The 18425-nt window shown below is 39.0% G+C and overlaps 1 protein-coding gene across 2 annotated transcripts in view; it reads right to left on the bottom strand.

The window, feature by feature from the left end:
• Nucleotides 1-18425, bottom strand: part of LOC128982948 (uncharacterized) — a 109701-nt gene that overhangs the window by 90230 nt on the left and 1046 nt on the right. The gene's annotated exons all lie outside the window — the stretch shown is intronic.

Here is an 18425-nt window from a genome sequence, read left to right as displayed (position 1 = left end):
TGAAAGCTGGGAAGGTATCAGTGTTTGTTCCCACCACAACGGGGGCAACAACCAAGAAGGACGTGATGCAGGGCATAAAGCTGCAGAATGACCTTGACACAGACCACTGGGCGGTCGTTGGGGGAAACTCAAACCCTAGCGGACAATTCCTGGTCATGATAATTGACGAAAACTCCCTGCAGAAGCTGAAGTCTCTTGCGATGCGCCCATTCCTGGGCTGCGAGAGGGTAACCTTCAGGCTGCATGGGAGCAAGGATCCCGACAAGTAGAGGATGGTTGCGGTGCTCACACACTGAAAGTCACTAATCTCTGTTCTAGGGATTGTGCCGTGACCGAGGTATACGGGCAGATGGGTGACGGTGACGTCAGAATCCTGCTTGCCTCAGTATACCTGCCATATGACTCTCAGGAACCACCACCGACCAGAGAAATGAGGATGGTTGTTGAATATGGAGCCAGGGAAAAGAAACACCTGCTGTTGGGCTGTGACGCCAATGCCCATCATATGGCCTGGGGAAGCAGCAACGTTAATGAGAGAGGTGAGAGCTTGTTAAGTTTTATAGCTGAATCTAACTTAGTTATACTTAACAAGTGATCCAAACCAACCTTTAGACAGAGGAGAGGGGTGGTACTAAGGGAAGAGGTTTTGGACATAACCTTGGCCAGTAATCTTGTGGCGACAAAGGTTGTAAAATGGGGGGTATCTGATGATCACTCAGCGTCAGATCACAGTTACATTGAATTCACTATAGGTTCGATCTGTACAAAAGAGACCTATAGGAACGTGAGAAGGACAGACTGGAACCAGTATCGAGAGGTGCTAGGGGACAGACTAAGACAATTAAAAGACACAGAAGGGCATGGGGTGGAGAGTATGACAAATTCTCTAAATGCGGCCATACTAAGCTCATACCAAGAAGCGTGCCCGGAGACTGTAAAGAACATGTGCAGGCAAGCCTGCTGGTGGAATAGTGGGTTAGAAGCTCTGAGGAGGAAGGTTCGCGACTGTATAATGAAGCAAAGCGTACAGGAAATTGGAACAACTACTCAAAGATGCTCACTGTTTACAATAGGACAATTAGAAGAGCTAAGAAAGAGTCATGGAGAGAATTCTGTCAGAACATGGAGAGAATGTGCATGAATGTGCAAAGCTTCATAGGGCCTAGCAAAGCTCAATGTGCTTCAATGTGCAAAGCTCGAGGTCAGGCTAATCCTTTAGGAACAATGCTTAAGGAAGATGGCACATATACAGACGGCCCAGAAGAAGTGCTGGAGAGCCTTTTGAGCGCTCACTTCCCAAGATCCTTGCAACCGCAGAGCACAGTCCAGGAGGAGATAGAAAGAGAGACTAGGGTGCGGACGGCAAGGGAAGATTGGGCTTGCGCTAGGGCTGTAATTACCTTTAACGGTATTAAATGGGCTCTTAGAGCATTTCAACCATTTAAAGCTCCTGGTACCGATGGCATCTATCCTGGGTTTTTGCAGGAAGGTGGGGACCAGTTGATACTCCCCTTGGTGTGTCTTTTCACGACCAGCTTAGCCAGTGGAGTTATACCAACAGCATGGAGCCTCAAGGTTGGTATTCATACCGAATCCTGGAAGGGACACATATGCTGTGCCCAAGGCTTTCAGACCAATCAGCCTTACATCGTTTCTCCTGAAGACCATGGAGAAATTAGTGGATAGACAAATAAAGGATAGGGTCCTGGTAAGCCGTCCTTTGTATCCGAACCAACATGCCTATCAGAAGGGAAAGCCATGCGAAACAGCCCTACATGCGCTGGTTAGCAAGATTGAAAGTGCTATCTCGAACAAGGAAATAGCGGTGGCTGCATTTCTTGATATAGAAGGAGTTTTTGACAACACTAGTACTCGCTCTATTGTATCAAAGCTGGTGTCAAGAAATGTGGAAAGCACTGTCGTGAGGTGGATAGGCAACATGCTCGAAAGTAGGAGAGCGCAAGCTTCTCTGTGTGGGACGGTGAGAGAGGTCAAGGCCCAAAGAGGGTGCCCACAGGGTGGCGTCTTGTCACCAAATCTGTGGAACCTGGTGGTCGACGATCTCCTGTCCGAGCTCAATGCACAGGGCATGTACGCTCAAGGATATGCTGACAATATTGTTGTACTAATAAGAGGAAAATTTGTGAACACTTGCCTGGATCTCATGCAGAGAGCATTGTCCATAGTGGAGAGGTGGTGTAACCAGGTAGGTCTGAGGGTCAATCCAATGAAGACTGTAATGGTACCATTTACAAGGAAGAGAAATGTTGATATCGCTAGAGTACCAACTCTCTTCGGTAATCAGATCCGGGTTAAGAGGGAGTTCAAGTACCTAGTAATAAGGCTGGACGACAAGCTCACCTGGAACAGCCATTTGGCACATATAACGCAACGCTCTCAGACCACACTTATGATGATGAGACGGGATGGGAAGACCTGGGGTCCAAGCCCACAAATGACTAACTGGCTATACACTAGGGTTGCAAGACCGATGATGGTGTATGGCTCGGTGGTCTGGTGGACCAAGGTAAGACTAACTACCGCTGGAAAGAGACTACAAAAGATCCAGCGAGTGGCATGCCTTAGCATCACAGGAGACATGAGAGGCACTCCAACTGCAGCCCTGGAAGTAGTGCTAAACCTGCCACCTCTCGACATCATTGTGAAAGGAGAGACAAGGATGGCAGCCTACAGAATGGCTTGCAGTGGCAACTGGAAGTATAATGCCTCCAGTGAGCACACAAGAATTGTAGACAAGGTGCAGATGAACCCTTGGACATGCTACCAGACAGGATGGTGAAGATCACAGATCTAGAAAAACCATACAATGTCAACATTGTTGACAGGGATGCCTGGGACAAGGGTGAACCTGAATACATGAAAAGGGGGATCACTTGGTATAAGGATGGCTCAAAAAAGCCAACGGGCATGGGGGCTGGAATATATGGAGTCAGACCCAAGGCGCAGTTCTGCGTAAGTTTGGGAAAAATGGCCACTGTATTCCAGGCACAAGTTGTTGCCCTGTCTGAGTGTGCGAGAGTGTGTTTGAAGTGCGGTCTTATAGGCCACACTGTATACATGAACTCAGACAGCAAAGCAGCACTAATGGCACTTGACAGTTTCGACTTTACCTCCAAGGCTGTATGGGACTGTCATCAAGCCATGAAAGCCCTGGGAAAGACCAACAGTATCATCCTTAGTTGGGTTCCAGGGCACAAAGGTATTGCTGGCAATGAGGGAGCTGACAAGTGGGCAAACAAAGGAGCTGAAAGCCCGCTCTTGGGTCCAGAGCTGACGTGTGGCATTGCTTACACCACAGCACGGAGAGCTGTTCGCCAGTGGATGGGAATAGAACATCGAAGGAACTGGGAAAGAACAGAAGGAAATGTACAGTCTAAGAGAATGCTGAAGGCACCTACAGGTGCGAGAGCGGCAGATGCCCTTGGGCTGAGTAGGAAGACCATGCGGAAGAGATCCCTTGGCCTATCAACTGGAGATCAAAGGGAAGAACGGGTCACTATTGTCAAAAGGATCTCACGGTTCACAAAGGACCTGGGATTTGACAAAGAATGAGGACCTAGCTGTGAATGAGGGTTCTAGCTGCGCTGCAATCCCATGGTTACTTAAAGCCTGGCCCTCTTTAAAAAAAAAAAACCGTGCGCCCTCGGAGAGCTTGCGCCCATAGACCCGGGCCTATTGGTAAATCCCGGCCTGGTGAAATAATCGTTTCCCCCAATACCGATAATGTCACCAGATAAGTTAGGGGGGTAAAGTCGGCAATAAGTAGTGCGCGCGCCCGAAAAAATCTATTGCTGGCCGGCAGAAAAATACTACCGTGTACCATATTACTGAGTACTTTAACCCCCCTACCTTACCCCTCCCCACCCTCGGTACATGATTGATACTGTCGTGTCCGTTTAAGTGTTCTCTATCTGGTGACATTATCGGTAATACGTTATGTGGCCGGATTTTTCAGCAAAACGGCCAGCAATAGATTTTTTCGGGCGTGCGCACTACTTATTGCTGACTTTACCCCCCCTAACTTACTTCCCAGGTACATGATAGGACAATCAATTGACATGATTTTTTGGGTCGCCGGAATTTTATCCCCCTGAAATTTTACCCCCTGGGCAAAGCTGACGTCACTATGACGTAGTAACCTGAGTGGCCAAAAGTTTGTTCGCGGCCGGAATTTTACCCCCGCGGATTTGGAAGTCTAATGAAAATAGACAGAGCGTGATTAATTAGATTAGCAATAAAAACCGGAATTCTACCCTCTGTCCATATAACTAGCGTTTAGACAACTGAAGATGTACAGGCTGGATTTTTACCCCCCGGAATTTTACCCCCGGATTTTTACCCCCCGGAATTTTACCCCCGGATTTTTACCCCCGGAATTTTACCCCCTGGCTGATTTTAGAAATTGAATGTTTGATTTTCTTATTTCTGTTTTTAATTACTTGTAAACATTTCATTATTTAGTAGCCTATCTTTATTTATTTATTTTGTAAAGAAATGTTCGAAACAATTATCATTCAGTTGATTGTTTATACGTCATATTAACCAACTGTTAGCTTCAAAGATCGAATCCTAATTACTAGAATTTCAAAATTAAAATTAAAAACCTGTTCGGTTAGTTATTGTTACAAATAAATTAATATAGGCTACTTAATGATAAAATGTTTACTATTAAATTAAAACAGAATGAAGATAAATAATCATTCTCACTAATTTATATATCTGGCCAGGGGGCAAAATTCCAGGGGGTAAAATTCCGGGGGTAAAAATCCGGGGGTAAAATTCCGGGGGGTAAAATTCCGGGGGGTAAAATTCCGGGGGTAAAAATCCGGGCCGTACAATCAGGTTTTTATAATTTGATGTGTTCTGTTTAAATTCACAACCGTGAAAATATACGTTTAATTCCGTTTAATCCATGGAGCTGTTGTTGCGAAACTCAAAAGTTCGCGGCCGGAATTTTACCCCCTGGTTTGTGACGTCACGTTTGCCCAGGGGGTAAAATTCCAGGGGGATAAAAATCCACTACCCCGATTTTTTTCTTCAGGAAGTCATGTTAGGTGATCTTCCACCTATTGATGCTATCGTGTCCGTTAAAGTGTCTTCTATCTGATGACATTATCGGTAATATGGTACGCGGCCGTATTTTTCCGCAAAACGGCCAGCAATAGATTCATTGTTTACAATAGGCCTAAGTATTTGTGTAACTATGTTAGTGTGCGAAGTGGCAACACATTAACCCTTTGCGCTCGGAAGGCCACTATAAGTGCCCATGACGTAGTCACAGACAGCTCGGAATTATTTACGTACCCTCTGTCTCTCCCGCTCGGATGGCCACTAATGGTGGCCACTCATATTTCTCTGCCAACTCGGCAGCCATTTTGCCAGCTGTGCTTCGGCAGCTTTGAATTATTTTCTCGAGATGTGTTCCAATAATAGCCTCAAACACTTTAAATAAAGAATTAAATAACTATGAGTTTTTTAGAATGAATATTAATTATGAAAAACATAATTTAATAACCTCAAAACTATTTTGAACTATAACTTAAGGCTCACTATTATAGATAGATTAAGTAATAATAAACCAAAAATACCATATTTTACTAGGCTCTAGGGGGTCAATTCTTTTTTTGTGAAAATCTATCTAAATTATGCTATTTTTATAAAACCTGTGCCTTTAGTCTAATGTATATATTCCTCCCTGTAATATGAACAAAAATTTTATTCAGATAAAATAAAAAGTTTTTTTTTAAATGTCAAATACTAGCAGTCATACCCGTCCTTCGTACGGGGTTGGCATATAAGTATAAAATGATTATTCCAGTTATATTCAAGCTTTGCGTTTGCAATGGGGGAGGACACAGTTTGATACATTTGTTTCTTTAAATTTACAGTATACTATAGTATGGCACATCTACAATAGTCATAATGTTCTGCCACTTCACCTAAACAATAGATAAAAACAAATTATAAAAAAATTTGCTAAATATCACAAATTATTCATTAAATAAAAAAATAAATATAACTGTAAACAATCCTACTTTGACAGTTCTCATTGCTTATCACAGTTTTTTGCTGCTGCTTAGTTCAAATTAGCTGTTTTCATAAATGCAAAAAAAATAATAGTGCTGCAACTTGTTGGTAAATCTTATAACTTTTTTAATGCTTTTGTTTATCATAGAACCAACTTTTTCAGTTGAAACAGCTGACTAAATACTTTAATTCCCTTTAAATATGAATACTCATAAGGTTAACATGGGGAACTACAGAGCCACTGGGGCGGAGCCCGAAAGGATTTTTGAGATAAGAATATGCCTATATGTTAATCGGGAATGTGAGCTATCATCATGCCAAATTTCAGCCCAATCCGTCCAGTAGTTAATGCGTGATTGAACTTCAAACAAACAAACAAACAAACACACAAACTTTCACATTTATAATATTAGTAAGATTTTATCACTCTACACATAGCCTACTGCACAATGTGTTGTGGTTGAATCTTCTGCATTGGTTTGGTAAATAAGAAGCAAAATGAAATAATGTATTTTAAACATTTTATTGTGAAAAACAACTAATTTTATTGACCAAAAGATACTAAATGACATTTTTAGAAAATAATACTGGATTCATTGGTAAAAAGAACAAAAACATCATTACATTACATTACATTATTTGTCATGAGAGCCGAAGCCCCCTGACTGCATACCCGGTACCTATCCTTGAGGACATACCCGGGCCCCATGATGTAGGCCGAAGCTTACGCATCAACCTTTAGCACATCATGGGCGGATGACTTAAGGTCATCAGGCTCGCCGGCTGCCGAAGCAGACCCTTCGGAAGGAGGGTTGCCCCTCAATCCTAACCAGGGATTCCGGCTGCTTGTTTAAGCGTCACTCCACCTGGGTTCCACTAGGTCAGGACCTAGAGGTCCATGGTAGAGCGCCCCGACGCATTTAGTGCAAGCAACACTCGGGACCTATCTAATCCCTGACAGGCAGAACCCGCCATCGATAGCCAGGAGGAAGGGGACCGTCAGCGAACCCCAACCTCCCATTTACACCATTAGTATTTTTGCAAAAACATCAAAAACATCAAGTCTATCTTAAATATATCTTTGTAGAGTTCTTAACTTTAACCCTAGGAGTGGCAGATCGACAGAAAATGTTGATTTCAAAATGTGCCGCTGTAGTGGCGGGCGACAGAATATGTCGATTTATGTAACGTTTTTTTCAGTTGCATGTTAAGCACATTTAAAGTCGGTGAAATGACGTAACTCTTATACCAATGGAAAGATAAGATTCCGAAGTTTCATTTTGTTATAAGAATGAACCTTATAACATAAATATATCGATCTTATAATGAGTTACATTTAAACGAAAAATACGCGCGAACTCGCAAACGCCATGTTTTGTTGCGCAATCGTAAATGATGAGTCATTTCAAAAATAAATAGCAGACGTAATTTTTGTCTCTGACAAAAGCAAGTGGTACCACTACAACAAGCATGAAGAAATCTTCTATCTATATACTTATAAAAGGCAAAGCCCTCACTGACACACTCACTCACTCACTCACTCACTCATCACTAATTCTCCCACTTCCCATTTACCTAGGAGGCTGAAATTTGGCACATTGATTCTTTAGGCATTAAATAGTAAAACTAAGTTGTTTTTACTCTGATCGGACTCTCGGGCTCCGCCCCAGTGGCTCTGGAGTTTTCCATGTTAACCTTATGATTTTTCATATTTAAAAGGAATTAATGAATCTTAACAGCTGTTTCAATTAAACATGTTGGTTCTGTTCTATGATGTTCAATAGCATTTAAGTTACAAGGATTACCAACAGGGTGCAGCACTATTATTTTTTTTATATTTGTGACAAGAGCTAATTTGCAACTAAAAGGTGAGTGAGCATAGCGAACGAACTTCAACCTGGAGGCGAGTTAGCGTAGCGAACGAGCTAATCTGAAGGCAAGTGAGCGCAGCGAACGAGCTCTAACCTAAAGGTGAGTGAGCGTAGCGAACGAACTTCAACCAGGACGTGATTGAGCCATGCGAACGAGATAATCTTGAAAATTAAGAAGTTAAACGGGGCAAAGCCCGCGGGTACAGCTAGTTCTGTATAAAGTATAACGTCATAATACATTCCAACAGCTGATGAACAATTTTTGTAAATAGCCTATTTTTACGTATTGTTCATGTGGCGGATGTCGATTTCTAAATCGCATATATATACAATGTGAAAAGTACAAATACGTTGTTTTATATACGCTCTTGTAGACGAAGGACAGTAGAATTCAATGTTGTTAGGCTGGTCACACAAATAGAAGCTTTTGATTTTTCAAAGCTAAAGGAATAGAACACTTGTCATCATCTAACCTAAAATGGCGGCGTCGTCGTGAGTTTTTGTCCGATAACAAAGACGAAGTGTGGGTTTTAGTTTATTTTTTTGTATTAGGCAAAATATTTATGCATTATTTTGCATAAATATTTATACATGTGTGATCCAAAATAGGATAAAAAGTTAGTGAAGTTTTGTGGGCTATAACAGCTGATCAGTTGTTTTGTTTACATGTTTGCTTTTGTGAAAACCAAATATTCTATTACTTATCTTATTTAGTTATTCTTATATAGAATGATATTATTGGCTTCAAAAAATGTATGGTTTTATCATATTGATTTATTAGTAGAGGGCATTTGTGGATCTATCAACGTGTAGTTAAAGAAATTTACGTTTTCCAATTTTTCCGTATTATTGCTAGTAAATCTATAAAAATAATTCTTTTGTGTATATTATGATATGTCTATGTAGAGGAATAAATTCTGAACAAAATGCATATTTTGAATTGTGCAATAAAAAAATACGTTACATGTGACACGTGTTTGCTTTTGAAATAAAATTTGAAAAATGTATTAATTTTCCTTTTTTTACTTTTTTCTAAAAATCTTCTACCTTTCTAAAATTGGTTTGTATTAACATTTTTGAATTCTACTGACTATTACGAACAAAATGAATATACGGTTCAATAGTTTATCTCTACATACTAATTTTATACAGATTTTTGAAGAACTCCCTTACAAATTCACCAAAATGAGCACTCCACAAAGCACATACTAAAAATCGGTCTCGCCACTCCTAGGGTTAAAACACCATTTTATTGCTATAAATACGCAAGTTATTAGGCCTAAAACTGGGAAAATATTACATAACATTTCAAGAGGCTAGGTACAGCTGAATTAAATGGTCAATAATACATAAAATATCAAACTTATCTAAAAGTGTATCTTTACAAGTTTTCACCTACAAAATATTGTTTTGTCAAAAAATATGTATTATTTTAACTGGCTAACAAAATATTACATGACATTTAAAGATATTTGAGCCTCAAATAATTGATAAATTCAAAAACGAATCAAGGTCGACTAAAGTCTATGTATATGTTTCGACAATATATTATGTGATCACTTTAAAAGAGCCTTAAAAAGTACTTACTCTTTCAGTTTTTTATTTGAGTGGTACTTCTCAAAACACTTGCCTATATGAAGACCTGGGTGGTTTGAACACATTTTACAAAAAAACTTAGCCTACTTCGTTTCCTCTCTTTTCCTGGTCTTCTGTCACTACACGGCACAGTCTTTGGATTTTCCGGCTTCAAGATGGTATGGCAGGTATAACTTCCCATTTAGCCTTTCATCCTCTTGAGATGTGGAAGGTCTTCCTCTCTTATTCATGTTCCTGATTTCACCAACAAGGTCTTTTATTAGCATTTTTCTGAACTTGCGCTGCCACACTTTGACTTGCTGATTACAGTTGAACAGTATGAAAGAGTTCACGACAGCTGTTTCCAACAACCAAAAGAAAACCTTCTTCCACCACTTGATGGATTTCCTTGTGAAGGAGTAAGATGAGATATAGTACTGGTCAGCAATGTAAACGCCTCCCATTTATCGATTGTATTTACAAACTACTGTAGGCTTTCTGACTTCTTCTTGAACTCCTTTTTTCTTTATACGACTTACTGTCTGCATTTTATTGTCATACAAAGTAGATAACATTATCACTAGGTTAGAATCTTTCCACAGCAACAGAGCCATTTTGTCTTCTTTTCTAAAGGTCTTAACTTCTCCTTTTTTTAGAACTGGCAACAGCTGGCTGTTCCTTTCCCTTAGTTTGCTTTTTTCCACCTTTGCCCTTTCCCTTGCTCTTTCTTTGTGGTCTTACTTGTTCCGGCAGTCCCCTCCTGTTGGGAAGGATAGTCACAGTCAAATGTACTTTCATATCATGTAGTACGGTCGCAAGATCTACATTAGTGTAGAAGCGGTCCGTAAACACGTGAAACCCTTCAATGTTTCCGTATGCTTCTTTCAACTTGTTTACAAGGTGCAAAATCACACGGCTTGTAACATCTAGATCAGCTCTTTCCATTGTTTCTGTTGTACTTTTGCCAAAGTACGGTTCCATTGCGCATATGTAGCCTGTAGGCTACTGGACTCTGATAGTACGGTGAACACTTTAATGCCCCATTTAATTGGCTTGTCCTTGTTATACACTTCAAATACTATTTGACGGCCTTAGAAGCCTACAGTGCTTTCGTCAACGCTCACCTTCTTTTGTGGCATAAAATTCCCTAAATTTCTTGTCAAGATATGCCACGACATTCCTCACCTTCCCAGATCTAGTTAGGGTTCCTCTTATTGGTCCTGTTTGAGGAGGACTTACGTGGAGTGTCCAGAAAATCTGCAAAAATCTTTCTTTGCTTAGGACATTCTTGAAAAAAGGTTGGTAGTCGACCCAATCAGTTGAGAAATAATCATTTATTTCTGGTTTATCATGCATACCCATGTTTAATAGAACACCTAAGAAAGCCCTAAACTCGGGTACTGTTACGTCTTTCCATGACCACCACATAGATTTCTTCTGAAGGGGAGTATTTTTCAAAATCTTTTCCTTTGCATAACGATTAGTTTCCTTGACGATTTCATTAAGCAAGTCATCAGTAAAAAAAGCAGAAAAAATCTAACAGGGGATTTAGGGGTTTGTCCTGGTGGAGGTTTATAGCCGGAAACATTTGAAATTTGGCAAACGCATTGTCACCATCTATCCAATCTCGCCACCCGTCACCAGCTGCGGCTTCATTCTGCCCTTGTTCATTTCCGTTTTCTCCTTGATGCCTGGCGTTGATTTCCCCAGCTTCTCCCACTTCTACCTGCTCGTCAGTTAGCACATAACCACCTAGCCTATATTTTCTTCCCTATTACTACCATCTTGAAAATAGAGATGGTCACCGAGGATGTCCTGCCAATTTGCGATGTTACAATGGTCTGGATGGTCGTCTTTCTCGAATTCCACACTTTCTTCCCCGTTCGGTCGATCTTCTATATTTTCATTGAAAACTCTGGATCATCTATATAGGCCTACTCTTCATTGTCGTAATAGTCAGTTTCATTTAGGGCATCATAAAACACGCCTAATTCTTCACAAAGTCCATTATGAAAGTTCTCGCCGATGTCTGAATTTAGGCCTACATCACTAAAGGTCGTGCGGAACGAGGTGAAGCCTGAGATTTTCGGCGGGAACAGTCTAAAGCGGGGAAATCCATGGTGGGGGTAAGAGACGAGCCGATCGTCGCCTCGCATAGCGACACTTCCCCCGCCACACCACTATTCCCCTCCAAGCTTCACCTCGTTCCGTACGACCTCTATCATGTTCTGAACTACTGCTTTCACCATTACCAAGATCTTCTTCTTAACAACAAGTCCCTCACTTCATCGGAACGCAAACTTTTATCCATTATGTGGTTTTAAAAACATACTAAGAACATATTGAAACTATCAAATTTAAAATATTGTTTAATAATCAATATATTTACCATATCAGTTATAAAATTAAACTATCATAACCTAACCTAACCAACCAAACTTGCTGATAGTGAAAACATCGAATGAAGGTTTACTAATAATCGGTATTATCATAGCTAAGTTAAGAAACTGTAGGTAGGTTTTCAGTACCCAACTTCTTACTAATAGGCTACGTGTCAATAACTTAATAGGAGCATAACGAGGGTTTACCAAAAATCGGTCATTTTGGCACATTGTTAACCTAAGCATGGGTTAGGCTGGGTTGGGTTGGGTTAGGTTAGGTTAGGTTAGGTTAAGTTAGTTTATTATATATTTAATTTGGTTTACCCAAAAATGGGGTAATTTTTGGTACTTTAGGCCTACTACTTTTTACGATTTTTCAAACCTGGTTTCCTGGGTAAAAACGGCATTTGCCAAAAAAGTGTTTAAAATGGACTAATCTATATATATAAAAGGCAAAGCCCTCACTGACTGACTGACTCACTCACTCATCACTAATTCTCCCACTTCCGATTTATCTAGGAGGCTGAAATTTGGTACACTGATCCTTTAGGCATTAAATAGGAAAACTAAGTTGTTTTTATTCTGATCGGACTCTCGGGCTCCGCCCCAGTGGCTCTGGAGTTTCCCATGTTAACATTATGAGCACTCATATTTAAATGGAATTTATGAATCTTAACAGCTGTTTGAATTAAACAAGTTGGTTCTGTTCTATGATGTTCATTACCATTAAAGTTACAAGGATTACCAACAGGGTGCAGCACTATTATTTTATTAAATTTATGACAACAGCTAATTTGCAATCGAAAGGTGAGTGAGCGTAGCGAACGAACTTCAACCTGGTGGCGAGTTAGCGTAGCGAACGAGCTAACAGGCAAGTGAGCGCAGCGAACGAGCTCCAACCTAAAGGTGAGTGAGCGTAGCGAACGAACTTCAACCAGGACGTAATTGAGCCATGCGAACGAGCTCACTTATGAAGTAAAACGGGGCAAAGCCCGCGGGTACAGCTAGTAATAAAATAAAACTCACCCTAAGTTAGCCCTTTGAGTGCCAACGTCCGGGGAACCGGACGTTTTTAAAACGAGCCAAAAGTGCCAACGTCCGACCGACCGGACGTTTTTAGAACAAGCCAAAAGTGCCAACGTCCGGCTGACCGGACGTTTCGTAATGATCGAACAGTTGTCATAACAACCGAATGGATACTCGGATTCTTTTAACCCATATATTAACATTGAGTCGAAAGTTACTAGATGCAATACCGTACATCGATTTTCGTTGGTCGAAATATCAAAAATTCGATTTTTACAAAATTTTAACCTAAAAATCGCCAGATCGCGCTCGGCATTTTTAGCGTGACCTTCGGGAAAAATCATCGGCATTTTTTGAGCGTTACTTTTATTTCTCGCCAGGCACTCTAAGGGTTAAATAGAAAATTATCAAGCCCCAAATATCATTGATTTCTAGCATTTTTCTTGATTTTCAAATGTGATTTTCAGGGTGAAATAGGCGTTTCCCCCAAAAGTGCTAATGGTAAAAAGTGCTTAAAATAGTCTAATTTAGGTAGATAAGGCAAAAAAAGTGCAATATAACATAAGTAGTATAAGTTCAGTTTTACCCATACTAATAATGGGTACAGTTTCTTAACTGGGCTATGCTAATATTGATTGAAACTATCGATTCGATTAGTAAACCTTCGTGCGATTTTTTCACCATCAGCAAGTTTGGTTAGTTAGGTTAGGTTATGATAGTTTAATTTGATAATAAATGTATTTAAAAATATTGATTATTAGGCCTAATCAATATTTTCAATTCGATAGTTTCTATCGATATTAGCATAGCCCAGTTAAGAAACTGTACCCCTAATGATTACAAAACCGTGTACAAATCTAAAACTGTGCAATCACTATAACTAATTAAAAAGATATTCTGAAATACCATTACTAATAACTAATAACGAAAAATGCACTAAAGGTTATAGCCTAAATACTACTTCAATCTAGTGTTTGGTATCGATATCCGATATATCGGAAATATCGATATTTTGGTTCCGATATATCGATATTAGACTTCCGATATTATCGGGGTATCGATATTTTGCTTCGATATTATCGTTAGAATTGATTTTAGCAATTTTTTAAAGAATAATGCAAGAATAAAATACAGTTTAATCTTTTCTGAACTTGTGTAGCAGTTATTAAATTATTATTAATAACAAATTTATTTGTACACACACACTATTCCATGTATCTAGTTAAATATATTTTTGTAATCTGGTTGCCTCTGCCTGTATTTGAATAGTGAGTTGGCACGGTTGGCAGAAGTGGAGTGCCAAAATGACGTGACGGCAGTGAAAACCAACAAAAACCATTAAATTCTGTATATTTTTTTGTACACAAGCCTAAAAAATTATAAATTGTAAACAATTTAACGTCATATGTGTGCATCTAACTGTTCATGGTGGTAGGTGGTACTTTCCTGTTAAAGGGAACATTCATTATTATCGATTATTTCTTTTTGAATATCGATATTTTATTTTTCTATCCGATATATTGATTATAACAAATTAAAACATATCAGCTGACAACTTAGATAAGGATAGGCTAAATAAATATTGTTCAGTATTAACAAAGGTACTTTCCTGCTAAAGGGGCATTTTAATATCAATGATTTCTTTTGATGACATATCGATATTTTTTTACCAAACCGTCTGTATATATTCCTTTGTTTTAATATCTTCAAACGCATTTAAAAACAAATTAAGAACTAACCTTGTTTAGGCAAAAATAATAGCCTAGGCCCTATATCTGGATTAGGAAAAGAAACTATTCAACCTAACATAACCAAAGCCAACCAAACTTACTGTAGTATAGGCTAAGTTACCGTTTCAAAATTCCGTTTGATTACAGAAAATGCATATGGGGAATAGGCTAGCAAACGAAATTTTGAAATAATACAGCAAGCTTGGTTGGTTAGGATAGTTTAGAATAGTTTCATTTTAATAATATTTTTTTAAATTGTTTGTTAAGGTAATTTGCTGTTAAAGGGATGCATTGCGATAGCATTCCAATTCCATTAATTTTTAACGATATTTTTCCGATATATCGATATTTTTGGTCCGATATTATCGGAATATCAATATTGAGGCTCTCAAATCAAATCAAATCAAAGCTTTATTTTCCAATAGACATTACAAATGCATGTGGAATGGTCAATGAAGGTATTATGTTGGGAAACATTTGTCAAGGAAGAGTACAATAGATGTAGAGTACAAGGTCAAATCAAAATATACAAAGATAATATAAAATACATGCAGATGAGGATAACTATAAGAGAAAAAAAAAAGTACAATCATTACTCAATATTTAATGGTTTAGGAAATTCTAAAAAATCGTTAAGTTTGTAGAACGGATTCTTAACTAGCCACATATGAATTTTAGCTTTAAAAACTTTGTAAGGAAGTGATAGCAATTTGTTGGGCAATTTATTTAGACATTTTAGGCCCAGAATTTTATGACTTTTCTTTGTTTTGCTCAGTCTAACATGGGGTATATCAAATTGATGTCTGTTTCTAGTTTGAAAATCATGAAAATCACTCCTTATGGCATGTGAGTCCATTTCCTTAAAACTAGTTAACATGATATTAAATATATATAAATTAATAACAGTTAAAATATTAAATTCAATAAAAATGGGGCGACAATGTTCCTCAGGATCAACCCTAGCCATTATGCGCAGGACCTTTTTTTGTAATATTAAGACATCGGAGACATGAGAACTATTACCCCAAAAAATGATACCATAGTTCAAGGCAGACTGAAATAAAGCAAAGTAAACTGATCTTAAATAACTAATAGGAACTAAATCATTAAGCTTACGAAAAAGGCAAATCATTCTACTTAACCTAGTACAGAGTTGCGTTATATGATCAGACCAAGTCAGTTGTTTGTCAATATGGACACCTAGAAACTTTACCACATTGGACAGTTCAGCTTCAAGTGGGCCTATATCATGTAGAGGTCTAAGGCAAAATATGACTGATTGTGTTTTGTCTTTATTCAAAAGAAAACTATTAGCTGAAAACCACTCAGCAGCAGTATTGACTGTGTTTCTGACATTTGACTTAAGATGCAAAAGGTCACTGTGACAAGATAGCAAGGTAGTATCATCCGCATAGAGATAGGAATTGCAACTAAGATTCATAGGCAGATCATTTATAGCAATTAAAAACAGAAGGGGGCCCAAGACGGAGCCTTGAGGTACCCCACAGTTGCTGAGGGCGATGGAGGACCATTCACCATCAGCGTATACCGCCTGTCTACGATTTGCTAAATAAGACCACAAAAGATTTAGAGCACTGTTTCTGATTCCATAAAACTCCAACTTATGCAGCAAGATCTCATGGTCAACACAATCAAAGGCCTTGCTAAGATCAATGAAGGTGGCCCAGGCAAAATCTTTATTTTCAAAAGCCCTGTGAATGTCCTGAACCATGGCATCAATTGCATCCACAGTGGACTGTCCAACTCTAAAGCCAAATTGTTGTTTGTTAAAGAGAGAATTATTTTCAAAAAAGCTGTTAATCTGATTGTGAATAATATGTTCTAGAACCTTGGACAGAACAGGTACTAGACTAATAGGCCGATAGTTTCCTGGGCAGTTTTTATCCCCTTTTTTGAAAATAGGACAAATTTTGGAAATTTTGAGACAATCAGGAAAGAATCCAACCTGTAGACAGGCGTTTACACAGTAAGTCAATGGTGAAATTATTACATCAACAATTTCTTTAATGAACCAGTTGGAGATATCATAGATATCTTTGGATTTGGTATTTTTCATTTTAGTTATGACTGACATAACCTCACTACAAGTGACCAAAGAAAAGTGAAACTCTGAATTGTTGAAAGGAACTTTTTGTAAGAAATGATCATAAGTATTTGCAGGTTTCTTAATACTGTTTCTAATACTGTTAACAGAGTTAATAAAAAAACTATTTAGTTTATTTGGATGAAATGGAAGCTTATTACCGCTTCCGAGAGATTGGGAATTTTCTTTTACAATTGCCCAGGCTGATTTACATTTGTTGCTGGAGTTTTCAATGAATAGGGCATTATAATTGAGCTTGGCCTCCTTTACTGCCCGTTTGTAGTTCTTAACTAGGGTCTTATACTCTAACTTACAAAGATTGTCACTACTTACACAGGTCAGATCATAGGCATGTCTTACCTGCTGCCTGAGCCTGTCAAGATCAGGAGTGTACCAGGCACGTGACCGTTTCCCTTTTGGGTTTGGTTTTGAGCGAGACTTGCACACAGGAAAACACTCGTCAAACACATGCATAAAAATTTCAAAAAATACAGAAAATATGTCGTTACCTGTGAAGTCAGTCGAAGTCCAAAATTGGTCAAATTTATCCTGCCAATTGATCAAGTTAATTTTGAATTTGAAATTTGTGATGTTTTGAAGAGAAAAGTGTCTTTTAAAGGCAAAGGTGCTGATCTTATCAGGCTCATGTATGATATCATTAACTATTCTGAAAAGAATGGCATTATGATCTGAAAAATGGAACGGTTCAATACAACAAAATACATCATCTTTGGGGATGTTAGAAAAAACATTGTCTAGGCAGGCATTTCCTCTGCTAGGCTGGTCATTGTGGAAGTAGATGTTAAACTCCCTTAGAAGGTTGAGAAGAGTTGCCACCGACCTCTTGGTAGTTGTCACGTCAAACTGTGCGTTGACATCTCCACCAATGACGATCCTATGGTTGGACCATTCCGTCACAGACGTCAGGATTTTTTCCAAAGCGTTTAAGAAAAGCCACTCATCACTGTCTGGGGTTCGATATATAGAAATAACAATAAGTCTATGTGAGGTAACAAGGACACCACATGCTTCAATTATTTTCTCAATACAAAAAGACGACAGGTCAAGTGGTCTACAGTCAAGTTCCAAACGAGAGTAAATAAGAGTACCACCTCTGCCATGTTCTAATCTAGAGAAATTGCTGACTAGGTTATATCCGCTGAGGTTAAAAAAGTCTATACCTGCCAGAGGAATCCAGTGCTCAGAAAGACATATTAGATCACACCGCTGGTGCATCGTAAAGTCCTCAAGTAGAGTTAACTTACCCATCAGTCCTTGGATGTTGAGGAAAATAAGAGTAAGCACACAAAAACTCAAATTTGAAGGCATTTTACTTACTTTATTTTTTGTACCATCCATGTTTATTTCTTCGAGTCGGTTGGCACTGATTCCACTAAAAAATTCACAGTCTGAGTAGGCCTATCGTCAGTGGAGCTACTTATCGACCTAGGCCTAGAGGAACGAGGCGGAAAAAAATTGCCGATTAATATACCAGTAGGCCAGATATCAGGGTTCATGATGTCCTCTACACACTCGGGCTGTACACCGATTTTAAAAGAATTGTAAGATGTGTGTCTCGTAGGAAGTTTTTCACAGACAAAACTGAGATCACCACATGATGCTTTCAAATGGTCACCGATGTCACTTTCAGTTGTAGTAGCTTGAAATCTTGTGACATAGATCCAAGATT

The sequence above is a fragment of the Macrosteles quadrilineatus genome, unplaced genomic scaffold (genome assembly GCF_028750875.1).
Source record: "Macrosteles quadrilineatus isolate MER2022 unplaced genomic scaffold, UCM_ALF_1.0 Scaffold_1__1_contigs__length_201487025, whole genome shotgun sequence".
NCBI classification, from domain to species: domain Eukaryota; kingdom Metazoa; phylum Arthropoda; class Insecta; order Hemiptera; family Cicadellidae; genus Macrosteles; species Macrosteles quadrilineatus.
Note: the sequence above shows the minus strand (reverse complement) of the source record. Positions and strands in the feature narration are given on the sequence as shown.